Source organism: Hylaeus volcanicus, chromosome 3, assembly GCF_026283585.1.
Source record: "Hylaeus volcanicus isolate JK05 chromosome 3, UHH_iyHylVolc1.0_haploid, whole genome shotgun sequence".
Lineage (NCBI taxonomy): Eukaryota > Metazoa > Arthropoda > Insecta > Hymenoptera > Colletidae > Hylaeus > Hylaeus volcanicus.
In genome coordinates this window covers 23714600-23738047 of record NC_071978.1, presented here as the reverse complement: position 1 = coordinate 23738047, position 23448 = coordinate 23714600, and the positions used below count along the sequence as shown (strand labels likewise).

The 23448-nt window shown below is 43.0% G+C and overlaps 1 long non-coding RNA gene across 4 annotated transcripts in view; it reads left to right on the top strand.

Moving 5' to 3' along the window:
* LOC128874262 (uncharacterized) overlaps positions 1–23448 on the top strand; it is a 69073-nt gene that overhangs the window by 5713 nt on the left and 39912 nt on the right. For 3 of the 4 annotated variants that reach the window (XR_008456613.1, XR_008456614.1, XR_008456612.1), the window contains one exon: positions 14343–14474. This is a non-coding gene — a long non-coding RNA (uncharacterized LOC128874262). Of the gene's footprint in view, positions 1–6233; positions 6475–6642; positions 6710–14342; positions 14475–23448 lie in introns of those variants that run through there. The other variant, XR_008456611.1, reaches the window with a different exon arrangement.

Sequence of the window (23448 nt, the reverse complement as noted above, 5' to 3'; positions counted from 1 at the left end):
TTGATATAAATTACGGCCGTACTCGTTTACACTGCACCGGCTCGTCTCGCGTAAAACCATTTTGCGTTCACGAGAAAAGTCATTTGCTCGTGCGAGGAAACTTCGCTTGGCGAACTGTCATTAAGGATCGTTCGCTATTAAGCCGGCGAAGGGGACAGGAATAATGCAGAAATACCAGTCCGCGTGTGCTTCCTCTTGCACAACACGATTTAATCGCCGCTGTACGACGAGTAAATATTAATAAAACGCGATCGAAGATAGATGCTTCCTCTAAAAACAAGATTCAATATCCCTAACACGTGACACTGAAAACGATTGCTCACGCGTCTATTAAAATCTTGACCTTCCGTGGTACAGATGTATTCATTACTTCTTCGTTGATTGGTTGAAAGACGTATCGATTCAGTATTCTTTTTTTTTTTCATGACGTTTGAGCTCAACACGTGGTCTATCTTGTCGTGGAAATTAGAAGCAAACAAGTATCGAAGTTGTTCGCAGAAAACGAATCAAATAAGAAGTTTGATCGCTTTTTGCATAACTCTCTAACGCGACGTAGCAAGCATGGGACATTCAGCTTCGATACTCGATAACATCTGGTAATGTTCGGCAAATTATATCACGTCGAATGACGCATAACAAACGAGCTGTCGCAGCTTCACCGAGTCTCGTTCGTCCTCTCGAGCGCGGAATACTCGAACCCGTTCTTTCTATGCATTTAAACACAACGTCGTATCATCGCTACGCCAAGTATATTTTGAAAGCTGCTCATAACACGCTGGCTAAATATTCAGCAAACACGTTCAAGAGCACCGTACGATCTAATGGCCTCAAGCGTGCTTGTCAGTTACTCGAGTTCCACGACGCGCAAGTTCAAAGTGGTTCAACGTACCGTCGTTGCACGAATTCTTGTTTCTAGACGAAAAGATGTAACACCGTTCCTCGAGGACGGGTACGATTAATTCGCGGTCTTAGGGTTATTAAGGAGAGAAGAGGACATGATATTCGTACGCTTGACCTGGAAACGAGTCTAGTTCCTTGTCTATTGGTACATTAACTGGGGAAGATTCGATATCTTCAAATTATTTATCGATTCATTACTTCATTGTGGGTCTCTGTCCTTAATAGGCGATAGGCAACCTATCTGTGAGTCGAGCACTGGGTGGTAATGTTGTAGTATTGAATGACTTAGGTATAATTAAATAGATTAAAGTGATTAAACTGTGGATTTTCTGCATTTATGATACGAACAAATATGACAAGTATATGTTAAACATAACCAGAAGGTAAATCTGCACCTATGCAAGACGAAATATTAATATTATTGTATCAATTAATAGAATATATTCTACATACATTATGTATGTATATCTACATCTATCGTTTATTTTTCGTATCCACGTACACCATAAATGCATAAAATCCACAGACTAATAATGCTATCAAGTTTATTCCATTTGTTTCCGTTTACATTCCTCGTTTTAGTCATGTTCGAAAGCTACTTACACGATTTTAGGAAACTTGTATGTTAATATCGAAACCTGAAGAGAAATCTCTCGATCAATGCTTCCCCGTACCAATAGACATATTTAATAAATTTAAAAATTAGTTTAGGTTGTAGAGGGTTAGCTGTTCCCATCGTGGTTAGGCTCGATAGGCGCATGTGGAGGTCCCTGTTATGTGTCGGAAGAGCATCGCTGCGAGCATAAGTATTACGCACATCGTGATCGCAGTAATAATAGCAGCACCGTTGAGATAGAGCCCGCGTAAGAACCGGGGATACGACCGCGAGTGTGGCGTTGCTGTTTTGTCGAGCGAAGATTGACGAAAACTAACGGCGTCACGTGTATGCACGCATGGCTTACACGTGGATTCGTCGTTAACGGCCCATGTGCGATTTCTTGCACCCGTGACGCAATTATCGCGTTTTTGGCTCGTTATGCCCCGAGCCCGTCTTCCTCGTTTTGTTTCTGGAAACTGTTGCATCTATGTCTCTTGCGCTGGGGCCAGTGATAAACAAATTCTTATTGGAGTGATAGAATTATAGAGACGTTATAGACATGCTAAAGTAATTTTTGTTCCTTCATCGTAGAATTGGAATTCTGATTTTTATTTGAGGCTTATTCAATAGGCAGTTGTGTTATTTTCTTCTGCATTCAAGTATTCGAACACTTCGGTGATTCGTGTATTTAAATGCTTTTGGAGTATTCTGTAGATACACTGATCAGAATTTTTGATATTTGTCGAATAGAATAGCGCGACGTAGCTTATGAAACAAGCTTCTCACATTTCATTTTTAATTACTAATTAATTTCTATTCCTTGCGCATTCGTAGAGGAAGAAAGATATCCTCTCTATGATGTCTCTATGCAATATAAGTTAATTTCCATTGTGAAAGTGTTTCCTTGAGGGTTACTTTTGGTTGGGAACGATCGGTTGTTTGTCAAGGAAATAATCGCAACGCAGGCAGAATAATTTTGCCGCGTTCAGCGTGTCCTCGCAGCGGAAGAAATGCGACCAGCTTTATCGTGCTCCACGCATTTTTCGTCGGAGTATAGGGAAGCGCGATTAGGCTCGCCGTTTGAGTATTCATCGTGGCGAATGATTACACGCTCTATGATTTGGTTTTTGCGCCTCGGGGAATATTTATATCGCAAAGTGGCTATCAATTCTCCCACCAGTTACAAAATTAGTATATAGCTATTTTACAAAAAGTCACGATACTTCCATCCATCTTCTCTCTAACATGAGTTTCAGTCGTTACATTGAATTAATCCGTCTCAAATAATTAAAAATCGCTCGATTATACATTCTACTCGATTTTTCGTTGACTTCTCAACCAAGGATTCAACGTAAAGAGCGATCCAACACTTTCCAGCAGTCCAGCGAAATTCCTATCGAGGAAAGTTCGAATCAAATTTGTATCGACGGTCAGGCGATAGCACTGTCGAAGCGACCGAATATATTAACTGTCGCGATACTCGATAATGGTCAAGTGGACGACTTTAATAGAATTAAACTCGAGTAGAGTTCCGTGTTGATTTTAACGAAATCTCCGTCGTCTCGAGCGGCCGCGCAGAGCCTGGCTTCTCTCGAATCCGTAACTTCGCCACCGGTTCTCTCGCCTCGGTTTATCGAGTTCGAAACTAGTCGACCGTCCAATAGGGAGGAGCATCGCGCAAAGTCTGTCTCTCCCGAGACCCGGGCTGTCCTTGGGTTCGGCTAAATTAGTCGATAAACCCCGGTTTAAAGTTCCTGAACTTCTAAACAACGACGGTTCGCCGTCTGCGACTCGTCTTCCTTTTCTGTGACACAAAAATGGACGAAATTCTCGTCTAAGTAAAGATTTCGAGTAGCTGATGATAGACGAACATTTGTTTATCCATTGTGAGTCCAACCATGTGAGTCTCTTTTTATTTGTGCACTTGTTTCTTGATTGTAGCTCTAGCTCATTTATTTTTTGAATGTTTAGTTTACATGCGTGTGCTATTGCACTTGGTACAAATACACAAAAGTGTATTTACAATTAAATATTATCCCATAAGTTCGTGCTGCAGACTGTGTTAACATTTAATAAAAAAGCTACAGAAATTTCATAGTGACTGTGTAACGACTATGTCATAAAGGTGGGAAAATATTGCAAAATGAAAGAGATAACCTTTTTTTGTAACATTTAAGGGTGTGCTTTACATATTGATTCGAGTAGCAGAAGAATAAGCGGTATGAACTTGTGGGACGACATAATGTAATATATTTTCACGATTCCGCAAACTTTACGACTCCTTGGTTCACTGATCTTCAGAACCTGCTTTCCAAACGAAACTACCAATCGTTATTTAACTCTCTAACACAAACTCGAACTACTATTTATCATTGTATTCTACCTCCTCCAGTAAAATTTTAAAAAATAAAAAAAGAATTTCATGATCCTCCACGTTGAAAGCTGCATCGCAGCAGCCATTAAGCGCGACGAAACGAAAAATCCAAGCTCTAATCTCACGCCGTTGCTCCAGATTCTTCCCTTCTCGCAAGACGCGCACCATTCATCGCGGCGCGTAATCGTGCGAGCGCCAAACATGATCTCGGTATTATCGTGCGCGGACATTCACGGAATTCGCGGGATCCCTCTCGCGTCGAGCAGGACGATCGATTCGATCAATCGGGAGCATCGAATTTCATTAGTCGGTCGTTAGTCAACACGGGGAGTATAAATCTCGTTGGGAGCAACGTGGAACGGCTCGGAGCACGCGTAACGACAGATAACGGTTATCAGCAATTTTTGCAAAGCGAATCGACGTCTCCTCGCTTCCCATTGGCTGATACGGTGACTCATTTGGCGAGCAATAATAACGCTCTTCTCTACGGAGCTTCGAGTACGTCCCCGCTTCCCTTCTTACTCGTCTTTCTCTCTCTACCACGATGACTTCTCATTAGTTAGTCCTCGTCTGTCTTCTAGTTCGTATCATCGTGGCGCGTCTTTTGCGCTGCAGCAATCTGAGTGGGTCAGCCGGATAAAGAAACCTCGATGGCTCGTCGTTGTCGTTGTCGCAGTTGACGACGACGACGAGGACAACGACGATGAACTTCCACGTTGGGCAAATGGTCATTGAGTCAATTACGCGGATAAAGTGCACCATTGTACGGCGTAGCGGCGATTTTTCTAACCCCGTTCTCCCCCATCCGCGACGTTTACACGTTTGCACGCGGATAACGCCGCCTGTTTAATCACGCGCTAGTTCGTTTCGACGCGATCGTCTCGTGTTCCACGACCGATGAGTCCCGCTCGTAATCGAGGAAATAATTAGTCGCATAACGTGTCGCATTATCTGGATATTGGTTAGTCATTCCCACCCAAACGCGGAAGTCGCTTGCATTAATATATTTATTTTGATAATCGCATGGAAACTTTATACGCGACTTGGTAACGCTGAATCATTTTAATTGGACGCAGCGAAAGAATTGCGTATGATAACAGATAGTGTTGCGCATTGGTTCGCTCGGTAGGATGACTAATTTTTTGAATTGAGTGGTATGGACACCATGGTGGAAGGACGTTTGGGGGAATGAACGCTTAGAGTAATTGGCTTACAAATAATAATTTTGGGAACTACTCTCAAATGCAGACAATTTAAAGATGCTTAGACTGCAGATGTTTATTCAGATTCTTATCTTTATAGATTAAGGATGGAGGATTGAGATTTAAGTGAAAGTATGTTTTACCTTCTAAACAGGGTAACATGTACAGTCAGTCCCGTAAGTATTCGTGCCCTCTATATTTATCGAAGAAATTTGTCTAATTTGAATGAATGCTTCATGTTTCCAAATAAATTTTTGAGTGTAAATACATACATGTGTGAAGTTTATTCATGAAGCCTATCATTTAAATTAGACAAATTTCTTTGCTAGATATACGCAGAGGGTACGAAGACTTATAGGACTGAATGTATGTTATTGTTGATACTTTACATATTTTTACTTTTGTTACGTGCCGATATTTTCATTTTTATTTTTCTTGATTTCGTCGGCAGGAATGTGTTCGAGATGGTTCACCATCCCGAATTCGTTCTAATCGAACACAAACCTAGCCTTTGACGGTAGTTCATTAAATTCATTTTTGAATAAAGTTACACATTCCTTCCTTGAAATCAACGTCGTCACGCCATTTTCACCCTGCTGGCAGTGCCGCACCCTGTATAAAGTTTGTAAATATGTTCAATTGTTAATATTTCAATAGGTTTAGTATTGTAAATATGTTAAATGCGTTGCTTGTTACGAATGAAAGGCGTTAAATCAGGAAATGTAACAGTGGCGTATACATGTATAATTGTTGGAAAGATAAGCACACCGAATATTACCATCGCGTTCAAATATCACGGTTACAAATATCATTGGAAGAAGGACATGTAAATATCGCGCATTTAGGTTAAACCTTTGTTTTGCTATTTCTTCTTCACGTACGCTCCGAATACCGAAGCCGTAACTCGAATAGCAGCGCGATTCGTCCGCGCGCACGTTGTCGCTAGGACGAATCGAGCGGTTTGGCGGGCGCGAGGAGCGAGACGCGGTACAACTCGTAAACACCAAATTCTTGCGTGTACCGAGTCGCGAAATCTGGAAGATTTTTTCTATAAACTGGCGACGATCACGTGGTTCTAAGATCCTTTGTCTCCAAAGCTTCTAGAACGTTCCATCGTGTTTACGTGGTCGAGCAAGGCACGAGCCTTCTCACTTCTTCTCGTACAGTCGCGGTGAGCGCGAGAGTAGTCCGAGCGAACCATTTAAGAGTTAGAGTGCGTTACCCGGTAGTATTTTAATACGAAGTAAGCGGTAGGCAAAACTCGGGTCGTTCGTTAAACAGTTTTATACTTCATTCATTTATTTAATTTTCACTTCTCATCGTACAGTCGCGAAAGCGTGATATTAGTCCGGGCGAATAATTCAGAGCAGAGTTGCAGTATTAAATTCATTTTGTGAAAAGTGAGTGATAGGCAAGGACTCTTATTCCTCGACAAAATAATTTTATTTTAATTTATTTAAAGTATTTTAGATTTAGATTTTCTTTTTCCCTTTTCGTAAATAGTAATTTCGCTTTTGATTACGTAAATATTAATTCTTTCACGTGTGTGCGTTTTCCTTCAACAACAGGGCGATTCGAAGAACGCACAAAGTCGAGATCAGCGTTACTCGATTTATATTGTAAAGAGATTTAGTGGTGAGTTGATTTTTCCTTCCAATCAATATTCTTTGTATAAATATTTATAAATGTATTTTATTGTGACCACTCGGAATATCAATAAATGATATTTCATTTCCGGGGAATCCCTCATTGATGTTCTCGGGTGGTATTTCCATTCATATTTTCTAAAATATTATTCCGACAATTTTATTGTGTTCTTTACTGATGAATCGGTACAACACTAACAAAATCCTAGATTTTGATAGAGTATGCCACAACCTACCAGAATCTAATAATAAATACTTCTTCCTCAAGATCTACACTCATTATTTTTATGAACGTTCATCACATTTTCCTGAATTCATTTTTAACGTGTTCCACTCCTTTCCACAACGAAATATCGACGCATCAAGCAAATTGATTCCTTACGATTTATTTCAGGGTCGCGTCATTTTTTACCGTGGGACACTATACTTCGGCTCATTGCTCGCGAAAAAGTAAATTACGATCACGCACTTCCTATTATATTCCATTTTCAAAGCGCGTACGAAGGTAATAGGTGGGTTAACTCCGCGAGGCACGTGACCTAACAAAAGTTAACGATAGGTTTGAACCCCCGCGCGCAATTTTCAACCCCCCTCGGTGTCCTCGCGTCTATTACGCGAATACGCCCCGGAAATGCGTGCGCGACAATTTCATCGGTGGCCATTTTCCATTCATTTTTCCGTGCAGTGTAAATAAAAATAACCCGAACTCACCCTCAACCAATGGAAAATCGTTGTTAAATTCAGTGGTTCGCAGCGTGATAATGGCAGAGAGAATTGTTTCGACGAAGGTGTTCGAACAAAAATCGAATATCAAAACTAGGGGGAATATTTCTCGGGGTATCGGGGATATTTCTATAACGTCGAGCCGACGTCGAAATTTTCGCGGTGATTAAAATTTTATACGATTCCCCCACACGAACGCGGCAATTGTATTAATAAACGGAATTGTTTCAGCCAATATGGTCAACAATTGGACTTCGAATTAAACGCTCGAATGGCCTAGAAATGTTTTGGGTAACGGGATTATTTTTTCTTTTATTCAATATTAACTGTTTTTTCAGTAGAGTCAATATTTCGTGATGCGTTTCACGAGTGTGAATACACATACACATGGTCCACTCGTGTCAACCCTTGTTGTTTTCTTTTTTTATTTATTATGGACACGGGGAGAGACTGTTTTTTTTTTTCGAGGATCAGTTGATATGGCTGGGGAGTTGTAACTGATTGTAATTTGGTGATTCTGAAGAGCTGTCTGAGTATTTTAATAATAATAGACTGCAATAGATCCAAAGATCCAAATTGCACTCTTTCTTCTTTGGTTTCTAGAGAGGATGAAAGGTCTCAGTAGACAATAGGCACCACTTAGATTATTCCCCAGGATCAATGAATTTAAATTTCAAGTCATTTACACTGGTGGTCACACTGTACTATTTTTGTTGCTAAAGTTAATCAGTACAAAGTTAGAGTTTTGTGTGTTGCATTCTGTATGAACTAATGCATAATGCAATTCTGCTATCACAAGTATTATATATATATATAGAATTATATATACACACACAGCTACACTGTAGTTAATAAGTAGATAACTCAAAGTACAGTTCTGTTGCAACAAAAACGTTCCTGTAACAATAGCTACATACTGAAACTTTGTATTATTGTACAGAACTGCATCATCACTTCTTTATTCGTTGGCAAATAAATTAGTCTACATCCTCGCAATCAGATTGCAGGCTCTACAAGAGTTAATGCGAGAGCGCGAGGATGTTAAAGTTGCTCGCGGAATTGTCAATCGTCGAGCGTACCATGGGTAAAAATAGCGGCGAACGTGTGTTTATTCAAATTCGATTTGGCACGCGTAAAAGAGGCTTATACATTATACGCGAGGCATGCGAGTATCGCGTGCACGTTCCGCGTAGCCTCTCATCAGCTAAGTGCACTTTCATCGCAGTCTCTCGGATAATCGGCGTACGATTTGTTTTAGCAAATGAAACGGGAATGGGCCTCGTCGAAGTCGTTTAATTTCAACGGTATTTACTCCCATCGCATACCGATATTTCGCCGCTGCTGGCGCGTTTCAAAAGTCCTCGCTCCTTCGCGAATTTCAATGCCGCATTCGAACGAAAAGTGGCGTCGATTATGCCGGGCAAATTATTTACGAGAAATGAAGAGTTTCGACTCTTTGATCATTCTCGTTCGATGGTTCGGCACGTGTATCTCTTGTATGAAAAAACGGGATTTCTTGAAGTAATAATTTCTTTAGTAATAAAAGATAAAAATGTAATATATGAAAATAGAGTAGCGTACAGTTCAATACAGTGGGATACAAAGACTGTACATCTAAGTTTACACATTTATGTATTCAAAGATCTCTATCGTTCTAAAAAATTAACCTATTTTGGAGAAATCACGTTATCCATTTCGAGCTAATTCTACCCACCCATGAAATACCCGACGCCTCGGATGTTCATATTTCGAGTATCCAACAACAGTGAAAAATCGCTGATAAAAAGGTGAAGTGGTAAATTTCATTTACGTCTTGATAATTACAATAACAGGAGGGTTCACCCCTCGGAAGATTCATCGATCTTCCAAGGGGGCGACGCACGGCGCGGAGCCATCGGGTTAGCAGGCGAGGGTGGCCGTACTAATGAATTCTTAGTGTCCGTGCCTCGCTTTCGAGCATTCCCGGACACGCGAGCACGGGCAGAGCCTGTGCGCCTCGCGGTGGTTAATTTAATACAGGTAGATTGCCCGCAGGTATCCACCCTAACTTTCTGCTTCTCCACCCTTGCACGGCCGTGTCACCCCCGTCCTCGCCTCGTCCCTTCGCAACTGTGCGCGATATACCACCCCACAGCTTTCTCCGCGCTGTTGGCCGCGCGCGGGGGTGGAAAGAGTTATACACCGCGATCCGCCGACGGTGCTCACTCCCGTGGTAATGGAAGCACGAGGACCGTTGAAATAATACGTCACGTTTAAGCGGGATACATCTTAGCCGGCGTGCACGACGCTTCCGCGTGTCGAGGTTAGGGGGTGTCTTCCTTTTGCGTTATGATAGTGGAGCAGCCAGGAGGGTTGATGTCTTCCAGTGGCTTGGAGAGGACACTATTTCCTCTAGGTTCATTTTTGTTCTTCAGGTAGTCGAGGGTGTGGGTTGTTGACACGTTGTTGATCGGCTATTTTACTTACAAACGACTTCGCGTCACTGGCTATTATTTCGTAATTAAATGTGAACTTAAAACAATCTAAGTAAACTAAACTTTATTTATATTTTACCAACGTAATGAATTTAAATGAAATATTTTACAGGGCCTAAACACGATTAGCAAACCTTTTGCGATATTCTATATCGCCGTGGGTTTCATATATTTATATAGTTAACGCAGGTGCAAACACGAGTGTACTCGTGGCCGGTCAACAATCTGTTAAATGTGGAAATAATTTGGTGAGCATTGTGAGGGGTTTGAATCGAATTGAATTTGAATTGAAGTGGAAGTAGCTTACGTATGGGTGTATTTTACCACAATTTTAATGGAACTGGGGAGTTGAGTTGTTCTGGGATGGTCCTCTTTGGGAATTTACTCTAGGAAAATTAGTGCAAGGCCTGACTTTTCCTTTTGCACAATGTTTATATGTATCTTAAAGAGTAAGAAAATTTTTATTTATTCGAACACGTACATTGATTAAAAATGGTCTGTGCGAAATTTGTTAAGGAGCCATTTCTTGAGAAGTCTAGTTGGTTTTATGACGTCGAGAGGTTTAAAAATGAAGATATAAAAATTTCCTTTCTCGTAGTTGGCAGTGAATGTAAGCAATAAGTGCATCCATATCTTCGTATTTAAAATCCTCAAAAAATTGACGTGGAAGCATTAATAACAATAATCGAGTGGAAAGACCAAATTTGGTAACTTTAGTGTTAATTCCAAAAAAAAAACCCCGGTATCGAATAATTCAATTTCTTTACTTTCTAATGTTTAATCCCTCATTTCCCCAATCTCCTCGCCAAACTCCTCGTCGATCTCGCTCGTATCGACGTCAAATATTCTCTGGTTGCGATTCACGCCAGGGATTTCCCGGCGAGCATATGGGATCGGTTCAGACATCGGGAAGAAATCGAGTTAGCCGCGGAGGAGTCAAAAGGAATTGGTAACTCGATTTTAAAGTGGGTCTCGATATCTCGAAGCGTCAAATCCGTCGGAGGTGTCGGGACTGTCTTGTCCGAGACGTCGAGTACGAGAGACAAGGAGGAGGCGTTGAGAATCTCGTTAGATCGATCGCTGGAGTGCCACGTCCAATTACCGTAATTCTCTTATCGACCCCCTCCTCCACCACCCCACCCCCTCCGTCCTCCGTTCCCGCGGCTCTTCGCGAACCGAGAAACTCGGAAAATGGTCTTTGAATAAATCAGACCCCGAAGTTCTCGATCCGACTTCGTGATCGCGTGTAGAGTCGACGCTTCCGTGGGACGCGGGGGATGGCGGCGAATTGGCATAAACTTCGCTCTGATTGTCTGTGACGAACTCGTCGGGGCGACTTTATGGGAATGTAATGCGTATCTAGTTTTACTGCCGTAATTCTCGATGGTTCCCCGTCGTTCCCCGCGTCCCTCCGTCCGCCCATCGCGTCACGGAACTCGTTACCAGAGCTTCCTGGAAGATTTGTCGCGAGTCGACGTTTTTGGTGGGTACTTGGAATATTCAATGAGATTCTTCGGAACAGTTCTACTTCAGATTCCCGCTAATGCAACTCGCTCGGCTGCTTGATTGCGCGTCGAACGGGATCCTCGTAATGGTTAGTCTGAAAATTGTGGTTTCTGTTTAACTAGCAGGAAATCGTCGCGGGTGATTCCAAAACAAGATTAGGATGCGTTGTGGTATTTATTTTTTGGCCTCTGTCAGAAAGAGCTTAAATCAGAATTATATAGTTCTTTTTAAGTTTTAAAAATATTTCTCTGCCTCTGTCTATTCGTATTAAAATTCTTTGTAGAAATTCTATTTTGAAAAGTTTATCTATGGTAGAGTAACAAGAAAGAGTGGATAACAAAAATTATGTGTAAAAATTTGATTCTCCTAATAATACAGTAATCGCTAACACAGGTGTCGACAATAATAAAACGCTCCCTTTTTGAAGTTTATATTAACAATAACTAAGCTCTGCAAATTTTAATCCGATCTTAACATCTAATTAACCCTGAATCGAGCACGGATCAATTCTCGTCGCAAAAATGGTATTAAACATACCTAAACGGCAAGCTTAAACCCAGCCTCTGGGAAAGGGATGAACCCGTTCCAGGCGGAACCCTTTGAAACGCGGGCCTCGATCGCGATAAAAGCGCCGCGGTCAGGAGCCTCGATAAAGCGCAATTAAATACATCTCGCGCGTTGATCGACCCTCGTCTTTCGATGTCCAACCGCCCCCTGTTCCTGCGCCAGCGTCCCTCGGTTGTTGCCGTTTCACGTAGAAAAGGGTAAAACCTCTTTCACTCGTCGCGAAGCGCAAAGCGGATTAAGGGCCGCGACCTTTCGTGTTCCATCGCGCACGACGCTCTTTTGTGACGCGACCATCCAACCGGCGGGGATGTCCACTCGCTGGGCGACGTCAAACGCCGCGCGAATAAATAATATCTATTAATTATGTTCGCTCGAACGGAATCGTCACGCATCGATGCAGTTCCGCCGCGACCGACGGGGTTGAAGGGGGTTCGGAGGGGGGTGGGGGGTGGGGGGTGGTGGTCGAGCAATAAACGGCGGGCGCGGTTTATCACGAAACGGAATTAAACGGTTTACGACTGGACCACAGATTAGTACGGACGCGATGGACGAATGCAAGGGTGGATCGCGTTACTCCGTGCACCCCACCGACCGTTCCACCTCTATCTCCTTGCGTGGCTGTATACGTCGACCCTTCGATACGCCGCGGAGCTGGACCTAACCCACGCACTGCGACCTCGGGCTTTCATTTGAATTCGAAACGCGTAGACGACGCTGGGAATTATCTCGAGTCGATTCGACGAATATGATCGTCGAGGATGTTTTCTAGGAAAGTTTGAGACCAGGAAGGGAGTTGTTAACGGGAGCCGAGACGTGACCGTGTGGTAGTTCATTAGGGTTCTCTTGGTTTACTGTCGCCCGTAACTGTTTGAATATCAAGCCTGGCGCTTCTATCGGTTCGCTGTGCCGGTAACGAGAGTGGCGGAGGCTCGATGTTCTTTTCGGTAAAGTGCGAAATTGTTGTACTTATATATTCGTCGTATATTCCTTGGTTTGTATTATTCGCATTCAAAATGGCACAAGGAATCGATTTATGTGAAAGAACAAAGGGGTAGTTTTATTTAAGAAACAAGTTCAACTTGATATCGCACTTGCATCATTGCATCGAATGAGATGTTGTATTATCGAATGATAGTATTCACCGAGGGGTTCAATTTATAAAATGTATGAATATTTACATTTTTGAAAGTGTGGAAATTCTATGCGTTTTATGAGATCACAATGAAAGTATGAACAAGTGCAGTATCATTCGAGTAGTACTCTCCAGATAGGAATATTCGAATGGAATAAAATAATACGGTTGTAAAAATCATTCTACGGTTAAGAAGATAACAATATTTGAATAGTGATATTAGAACAGTTTCGAATCATGTCGATCAAATATTCGGATGGTAAGTTATCGAAGTCTCAATTATTCCAATACTTTCGACTGTAGACTAGAGCGTAGAGGTGGTTTAATTAAAATTTGCGGAACGATCGAAAAGAAGCGCTTCCGTTGGAGATTTACGCGCGATTTTACTTAGGTATCGCGGCGGTTAATGCCGCCGGAGACATCCATCAATTTAATTGGCCAATGTTAGCTCCGCCGACGATGGACTATAAACCGTGGGTGTATTGCTAACGAGACGCAGCACGGGGTAGTTTGGTTTCCCTGCGCTGCCGGTCCGTCCGCGATTGCATATATATTGCATACCCCAGCCTGGCTACCGGCTACTGTTAATCAGTTTAGAGTTTATGTCCGTCCATAAACCCGGTTGGCCCCCGTCTAGCTGTCATTAATAAAACCCCCGTTGATAACTCGAAAAGTCGCAAGATACACTGGACGCAGGGGGTAGCGTCTCGTCAAGTGGTTGTGTGTGTTGGTCGTCGTTTCATCGAGTCCTGATGCTCCTGGTCCTTCGCGGCGCGGACTAAAGGCGGAACTCGTTATACGCCGAGAACTGGAGAAGGATTTACTGCATCGTATATATAGCAGCTTTTTCATTTTCATGCCGTCGCTCTTAATCCGCCGTCCTGGATAATTAGCGACCGCATCGATAGCCCCCGCGCGACCGTTTCCGCCCCGACGAAAAGGAAACTTCGTCCCCTGCTACTAACGAACCCCCTCTGTGATTGCCTAAGGACCGATTACGTATTCGAAGGAAAGTTCTTCTTCGCGAGGCAACGCCGAGGCCCTCGAGTACCTCGGTGATTAGGTTTTCAATCTGCGCGTCGATGGCGACGTTCTCGATACTTTAATCGCTTAAAAATCGTCTCCTTTTGGGAGAGCTACTTTTTAAACGAATCTACATTTCAATTTTATCGAAATGTTTGATATCGAGAGCAAATACTGACTCTTGGTATTTGTTACAGGTAGAACACTGGCGGAGAGAGAAACGAGGATGGGGTAGTTACGAGTCTACGAGACGAATGGTTCATCTGTTTGCAGAGGGCGGCGCTAGTGTCTCGTCCTGCATAACTTCCAAGGTCTTGCTTCCCAGAGGGGTAAGTCATGAACTGATTATACTTGCTTGAAAGCCTTAAGCAGCTAGTTTCAACACCAATAGAGCTTCTCATGATTCTATACTAGCTGAGAAAATATTTTATCAAGTTGAATACGCGTAAATAATTAGAGAAATAATAGCTGCTAACTTCTGTTAAGAGTCTAAATGCAACAGACTTTTGCCGTCTTTTCAATATGATTCTGTATGGACCTGCTATAGCCAGATTTCTTCAAGATCACCTCCTGTGTATGTTCCCAACTATAATCTTTCTAGCATAACCTCTTAATACACATAAGCACCCACTTTCTACTTTTCTCCCACCAGCGCAATTTGCCATCGTTTCAATTCGAATTTTTCAAAATAGCTCTCGTCAGAATTCAACGTGAACGGACACGCGGGGATGAAAGGTCATAACACGGGAGCCAGGACGCGTGTTAGGGGATTAAAATCGCGTTTACGGATCGGCGCAGGCGCGCGCGACTGTTCCTGACTGATACATTTCGAGTTTTAACGATGATCCTGGCAATAACTTCGGGCTTAACCGTGGCGTGAGTTGTGGCTCGCGCTCGATCACCAATCATTGGTTATGTCTCTGGTAATTAACTAATGTTCTTCTCTATGCAAATTACCCGCCGTTTCGTGCTCCCGTTCGATTCATCGTCCGCGTTGCGGCCGTTATTAGCGCGATGCATCGCGCGACGAAGAAACGATCGTCGAAGAGATACGAATGGGAGCCCATCGATTCTGAACGCCTGGTAATAACGTAATTAGCCCGCCAGGCGAGCATCGAAGAAAACCGACGACGAGGAAGAACTGTTGGGTTGTCCGTAGCCGGCTACGAAGAAATTAATCATCCACTGGATGAGCGAAGATAGGGATAGTCTTGACGGGAACGATTTATGGCGCGAATGGGTATAGTCGTTTCTAAACTGGGCGCATTTTTTCACCTCGAATCGCTAATGTGTTCATTCATATCGATGCGGGGTCGGAGTCGCGATAGGGTAGGAGGGACACGTGACACTGGGCGCCATCTTGTGGAGATTTAGACCGACGCCATTTGGTGTAACTGAAATTTTAGTAGCCACTTTAATACCTTGCTTCTTATTTTTGAATTGATATTATTTTTTTTTTTTTATATATAAGTGGCGATATAAAACTGGCTCTTTTCACAATTCTATTTTAAGAATCACTTTTGTGAAATCAGTTCAAGTATCATAACTCATAAAACAAGTTTAGGTTCTATTTACAATGTTCTCTCCTTCTATTTCCAAAAGGGAATGAAACGATAGCTGTAGCTCGAAAAATTGCAAAACATCCTTCATTGAAGAACGATTATTCACGACAGGCAGTCCTCTTGGAAAAGTTCAAAATCCTCCCTATATTTATCCTAACTGTGCAACTGAGCACCTGCTAACAAATTATTCCCTTAAAATAAAAGGAACAGAAAACGAAGAATGAAATTAAGAGGCTCAGGAGGGTACCACGTTAACATATGGTAGTTTTCTGATGTTCATTCGTACGCCAAACACGAATCGTGTGTCACTGTTTGTCGTGACAGATTATTTTCAATGTTTCCGCAGTTGCATTCGATATTATCTGTACGTTTCGATAGCTCGCGATACTCCGCGCATCCGCAGCGGATTATCCTTGATGCTTCTTAATTCACTTATGGTAGATTATCCCCCACCTGTGTGTGCTATAGATTGATTCCCGCGATATTTAACTCAACCGTCGCGGCAGGGTGTCTCTTACATCTGCTTCGGCAAAGTCACCTTTCATATCGGCTCTAAATCATTCCCCACGTCTGTATCTACCGCGTCACGTGGCTTCCGATATTTACTCTGTCTCTTACAATGGGCTATCTCCCGTATCTCTCTCGCATTTAGTCTAATAAATCATCTTTGATACCTGTTGTGGCAACACGCCTCGAATGTTTCCCGCGTATTCCGCGAACGCGTTATCAACGTTTCCCCTTGTAACGTTTCGACGTGTAATCCCCAATCATCCCTAAGTATCCCGCCCGCGATATCTCCCGCATCCACTATACCAAAGACGCATACCACGTTCCTCGCACGCGCTACAATTTCAGATCCTTGTAGCCTCTGTAAGGGGTTACGTCTTTGACGAGCTTATGCTTATTATACACACGCTAGACACGGTGTACTCTAATGAACACGGGAGAATACCTTCGAAGTTAGACTGAAAACGGCTTAGGAATAAACAGACCCCGTTGCGTGAATTTTATTTTATTTTTATTTTATACGAGCTTGAGATAGACATCACTTACTGAATATTTATGTGTATTCTGTTTGAATTAAGGGAAAGTAGAAGGAAGTAGGAAGCAATTGAATCTATACTTTACTGGAATCTAGAGTACAAATCTATAAATATAATATTTAGGTGATTCGATGCTCTTTCAATTTTCGTATCCACTTAGAAAGACGTAACTATCGGCCACAACTGTTAAAAACAATCCATTCGTTACGTATCAGATTAATTGGGAAACTGGTATCGCGCGATCGCGGCTATAGTAGGATCTATCTCAATTGGCCACTCGAAGGTACAAACCCGCACCGTACCGTTTGTCTACCCCATCGCCCGGACTACCGTGTCTTGAGCGGTCAGTTGAATTTGATCCAACTAAAACACTCGTCGTCGCTTCTGTCCTTTCTAAAGCTACAAGTCGGCGAGAAAAGCGCACTTAATTAAAAAGTAAAGGAAAACAACGACCTTCCAATACATTGCATATAAGAAATGTATACTGAAGTTTGAAAACAGTCGTTTGACTGGTCGTAGTAAGTTTAGTGTTAATTCACCGACGTACCCAAATAAATTCTTCCTCCGAAACCACAGAAATAAAATTCGCGCGAGGGTAAAAATTCCGTCGAATCACCTGACACCCGTAGTCGTTAGTCACACGTAACACCGGGATCACAGTTCCTAGTCCCAAGTGAGTGCCAGAGTACGCCTGTCTCTGAATTTCCCTTCGCGAGCGTCCCTACCGACCATAAAAAGACGCCCATCATCAGTCAAGTTACGAAACACCCTGAAACCTGAAAAAAAAACGTTGACGGGCCCCCAAGAACCACGTTAACCACGCCGAGGAAACGTTATTAACAACACGGAGCGGGGCAACCTGCGCACGAATGACGCCCCGTTATCACGATGATTCGCCCTCGAACTTAATTGAAAACGACGTAATTTCCATGAGTAGCGTCGAGAGCCCTGGCGACCCTCACTGCGTCATTGGCGAAGGTCAGTGTGCGTGCAACGACGACGACGACGACGACGTTGACGACGACGCTGGCGTCGTCCGAAAGGAGTACGCCGTGCGAGAAGGGGTGGACGCGTGCGTGACGCACGCGCGTTGCTAGGGGGTTCCCTGGGGGCACGCACTCGATGATCTTATCGGGGACGACGCTTTTACGCAGCGTCGAAAGTATGCCCTTTCGCGGCTAGATCGTAATAATTATTACACGGCGCATCGCGGCCATCGCACGGATGCAAATGAGCGCCGCTCCTGAGGGCTCACCGAGGCGTGACGGAGATTAAAGTCTCGTCAGGGCAAATTTGGAATGAAAGAGTTGGAGCGACAGGTTTCGTGGGAATAGAAAGGTGTGATTTCTTCGGGAACTCATCCTGGGGTAAGCCACGTTGAGCTGTTCGAGATAGCGACTACTTTACTGCAGTTGTATTATTAAAAATTAATGATACTCGCCCACTATAAAACAAGAAGATCGATTGAAAGAAGGGGGTACAATCAGCTTCCCATTGGGACGCAGAAGGTTAAAATGTAGCCTCATCTAAGGCACAGGGAGCTCTGGGTCGCTTTGCCAAAGAGTGCATTGATAGTATTTTTATTTGAGATTTATTTTATTTTATTTTATTTTATTATTCGCGAATTTTATGTGAATATTTCGAGATCGTTAAATATCCTCAGATCGAGAGAGTTTTGTGGGAACGGAGTATTTTATGGGAGATGGATATACTGCGAGATCGGAGAAACGAGGGATTGCCAGATCGAGGACTTGAGAGATTGAGGGATCGAATTATTATCAATCACACAAGATAGACATGACCAGACAGGACACACAGACTCATAGTTAGCTGGAGGCCTTCATTACTATTGACAGGTGAACCAATGTTCACTTTTCCCTGTCCACCTTCTTTTATAAATACCTCTACACCCCCTCGAGGCATCCAACTCCAAGAAATAATTCTCCAGCCCGCAAGAACCCTGTCGACCCAAAGAAACTGTAAATATTTCAATGTCAATAACGATTCGGTGTCGGAAAATCCTTTTAACACGTTGGTCGCCACGTCGCCTACAGAGCTTTTCACTAAGGAACTTCAACAATTCGCTGAGTATCAATGAAAACAAATTTGGATGAAAATCGTAAATTTTTATGAGAATACAAAAATAAGTAATACGACAAATGTTAAATTTCATAGTCCTAATCGTTTCGAGAAGGGGTCCACAGAAAGTTTTAGGTCTGCAGACGTTGTCGCGTGAATCAGTTCGACAGTCAACACGTTGAACGCCCGAATTCCACCGTTTCGATTGTTTTCGACAGTTCCGACGCGAAAGTCCCCCCGTTCCATTTTCCGCGCTTCTCGCGTATCCGTTTTTAATTGCACGGAAGAGGGCACGGGTTATCGGGCACGTCAGCTAGCGGACGCCGCTTAATGAAAGCAAATAAAGTAGCCTGGAAATAAATTCGGTAGGGTCCGAAAACGAAAGAGAAACGGCACGACGAAAGAGAAAGAGAACGAGGGACCATCGTTGGAACGTTGATGTATATATTGACCCGTTGAACGGCAACGCTGGCGGAGGGGACCTATATTGGACACTCTCGGGAATTAGGTTTCGCGGTTTCAATTAGGATCGCGGACGAGTTATCGCGATAACAGAGAGTGAAAGGGAGAGAGACGGAGAGGGCGATTGCCCGGCTCGTTCGTCCCGTCGAAATTGCACGAAGAGCACACGCCCGATGCGATTTCATTTCGATTGAACCGCCGCGAAATTCCTCTTGGCGATCCTCGAAGCGTTTGCCAGACGATACGTGCGCGGTATTGGATGAAGAACTTTTGCTGACTTTATTGCTGTTAATCGTCGTATTCGTTGGTACCGAGTTTGTAGGATGTTATTAGTTGTTAATAGAAATTGCGCTTGGAAGGTTAGGAAAGGTTCCTTGACAGAGATTTCAATTGGTACAGGAATCAGTAACAAAAGATGTATTTTTGATGAGATTTTATTATTTTATATAATACATAAAAGAATTCTAAGCATCGAACATGCAGAAGGCGTGCACAGAAATACTGGCTGTGAAATAAGTATCGTTTCATTCGGATCATTTTCGATATCTGTTATATTTGCTCTGGTAATTCATCAATAACATCTTCTACAGACAGATCAATATCAACTGTCCATTCAAGGCCACTTCCCTAACTATGACCCGACTACTCTCCGTCTTCCATCGAAGAGACACCGAGTACGTCGACGGGGTATCCGAGTATGGTAGGGATAATCTATTAGTGGCCCTGAGTGGTCAATTGATTTTGACTACAATCGACTACGGTCCATTCTAGGTACCCTATAGTAAGTAACTATCCGACATTTACCGAACCTAGTAATCCTAACAACTGATACTCAGAAACAACTATAAACTTGCTCCAAGTGTCAAAGCACTTGGCGTAGTCAACTTTTTCTATTTATAACAACTCTCCCGAATAATAAAGATTAACACCATCAAACGACAAAATTTTATTGACCATTGAATAATGAATAATTTATTTCAGAGGCCATGTCATCGCATTTCTAACCTTTTGTTTCGTGGAGTTGATCGATTTGTGCAACGATTTAAACCAATTAAACATCCATTACAAGCTTCACGAGGTTAAAATATGCACGTACCTGGTACGACTTTTAATCTCTGAAATATCGTTCCATCGTTTCCCTCCAAGACCCGTCAGCGCGCAAAGTTCGCGTCCCCTTCGAAAATAGTTGTCAATTATCTCCGTGTTGCTTGGTCGAAGTACGCCGAAGCACGCGTCGCGGTATTATCCGTGTACTTACGTGTTCTAGGCGTGCACGACAAAATAGCGCGCGGATAACGGAATGATCCATTAACCGTAGAAGAAGGTAATATGCCATTAACACGCGCGAAAGGGCGTGCTGACCTATCCCACTGTCGGAGCCCGTACGCTTCGAAAGGGGAAAAGGTAATGGGGCGGAGGCGAACACCCTTTTCTGGTCGTCGTGGCACAGTTCATTACCATGCCGTACGATTCCTTCGGACCGAGAACTCTCTAGGAAAATTGCATTCACTTTTGGGAGATAAGAGAACAAAGTATTTGCAGCTAAGAATACAATTGACTCGCGGGCTAGACAATTTTTATCGTGCACTGCTGGCAATAAGACATTCAAATTCACAGTAAATGCTTGGAAAGTAAAGGGATACATGAGGTGACAATAGAAATGAAATTAGAAAGACCGAATAAAGATATAAATAGACATCTATTAACAATCGTTAACTTCATTTATTAAACGAATTTTAGTAAATTTTATATTATGCTTTCTATGTATTTACAATTTCAATTTTCATCTCATGTACCTCTTCCTTCTTTAGACAATTTTAAATTCCGTCAAGTCCCCAGGGGTAACTCTAAAACGAGAAATAAATGTATATGCTAGCAGAATTTTATTAGAATGTCTCGTTTCGAATCACCTACGAGTAAAATTTCGAGGTTCCCTCTGGCACAATGTGTACGTCGAAGTCGATGATACAGCAGTGATATTTTGAAACGAGATTCCAGCGCGAATCTCATCTAGAAACGCCTACATAAGAGTCCAGAAAAATGCAGACGGTCTGGCTGGCACCGTTGATGCAGTTTCGGTGCAGCAACCGCGAGAAATATAAAATCCTTCCCGCGACGACTTTGAATCGCGAAATTATTCAAAGTGTTTCACGCGGTTTCGGGGCGTCCGACGTTTCCTTCGCTCCTCGGGGCGACTTCCACTTGTCCTATCCTCTTTCTTGTTCCTCCATCGCGACAGTTCCTGTTTCAAGCCATTTGCAAATGAACTTTCCATAAAATTTTATCACGCGAGCGAGATAAAGGAGAACGCCGCGTCCTCCCTTAATTTATACGGCGCTGTTGGTTCGCGATTTTTCTCGAAGCTCCGTGGAAGACGTTTACCGAGAATCGCGTGTTTCCCGTGATAATTTTGCAATTAGAAATACAATCGACGGTTTAATCCTGCATTCAAGAGGGCGACGAGTTCAAGGAACCATTCGACCAAGGGGAATTAAACCTCGTTCACCTTTTATCTCGTTTACTCCTTGCGCTGTCTCTCGAGGAATTTTATCGCGGAAGAATAATGGATCTCGATATGATGTTGGAAGATGCTGCGTAAAGTTTTCGGGGGACAGTGGGGAGGTTATGCGATTTTGTGAACAGTGGCCCTGGATGTCTACTTGGAAAGAAATGAAAATGTATGTATCGTTACTTTTCATTGCTACGTGTTTGTCACGACGAAATAGCTCACTTTAGGAAGTGGTGTGTGTTGGTAAAGTAGTGCGTTCTGTTGGTAAGTCTTGGTGTCAAGAGGTTGTTCTATATTATCAGCAGAATCACCTGCCTTACCAGCGTGTTCTACATTATCGAATCTCGCCAACAGATTCATCTACCTTACCTCTAGAGTACCTTTTCCCTTTCCTCTTCTTATTCTTAAATCTGAATGAATCGGACCTTACAATCCAAAAACAATTTCCTCGACTTAACTAAGACAACGTATGATTCCTCGACATTTGCACAGCGCACTTCTACTCCGAGGCAATAGATATAATCCATTTTCGTACATGAGACAGCCATAAATCTCGTAGGAGTAAAGTAATCACATCTTCGGTATTTATTCAATTATCTCGCGGCAGAATCTCGTTCCCCTTGAAGTTATTTTCCTACGGAAACTACCTTCCTTTCCGTGAACGTCCCACGGCTTTATATCAATTTCATCTCTCGGAAGAGGAGAAGCGCACGTTAACGATTCCAGTACGCCCGGAAGATACGTCACGATCGTTGTCTCTCGCGTGGAGGAAAGGCAGGGTAACACGTGCAGTCGAGCCAAAAACTTTTATGAGTTTTAATCAGACGAACGAGCGGCCTAGTGCCCGTGATGCGAGTTCATTTGCGCTAATGAAATCAGCGTTATCTCCTCGACTCCCTGTCTCCTATTGCGCCGACTGCTATTCCACGCGAAAACGTATTGTAAAACGTGATGGCAGCGTTGGTCGTAAGTTCGTTGAGGGAACGGGAGATATCGGCGTTCAGCGTCCACGCGTGTTGGTACTCGCGCGTGTACCGGATCGTGCGGTCGCCGGGATTTCATTTAGGCGAATGGACGCTAAGTTTAATTTGCGCAAGCAGCCATGGTCAAATTACGACTCGTGGAACGCGGTAATGGGATTCATTGGGATTCTATTAATGACTGTTGGGATAGGTAGGGATTTGTATGGCATCTGAAATCGAATATCGAGGGACACATATCTGTAAATTCGGTATCGAATGCTTTGTCAGTCGCTGGACTCGGTGTCGAGGGATCGTGGTATTCCATGGACTTGTGTATCCTTTCTCGTTAAGAGTTTATAGCGTTCAAAATTGTTCGATAGTCCACAGTGCACTGTGCATGTCTCTCGTAAGTATTATGATCGAAGAGCCTACAGATTACAGAATTCAGAATTTATAAATATATAGAGAATGATTCATTAATGATTCATGTAAATTAGCCAAAGTAGTTACACAATCATTTTCGTCTCCGTGAATATTTAAAATTTGATTGCACGCTACTTGCTATATTCCTGTGCGCGCTACTGGGGACAGGAGTAACAGAGCTCGGACAACGTTCTATAATTCCTGTACACGTCCTGGCAATCTGAAACGCGGCTCGTATTTTTAGAGTAAATATCGCGTGCCCG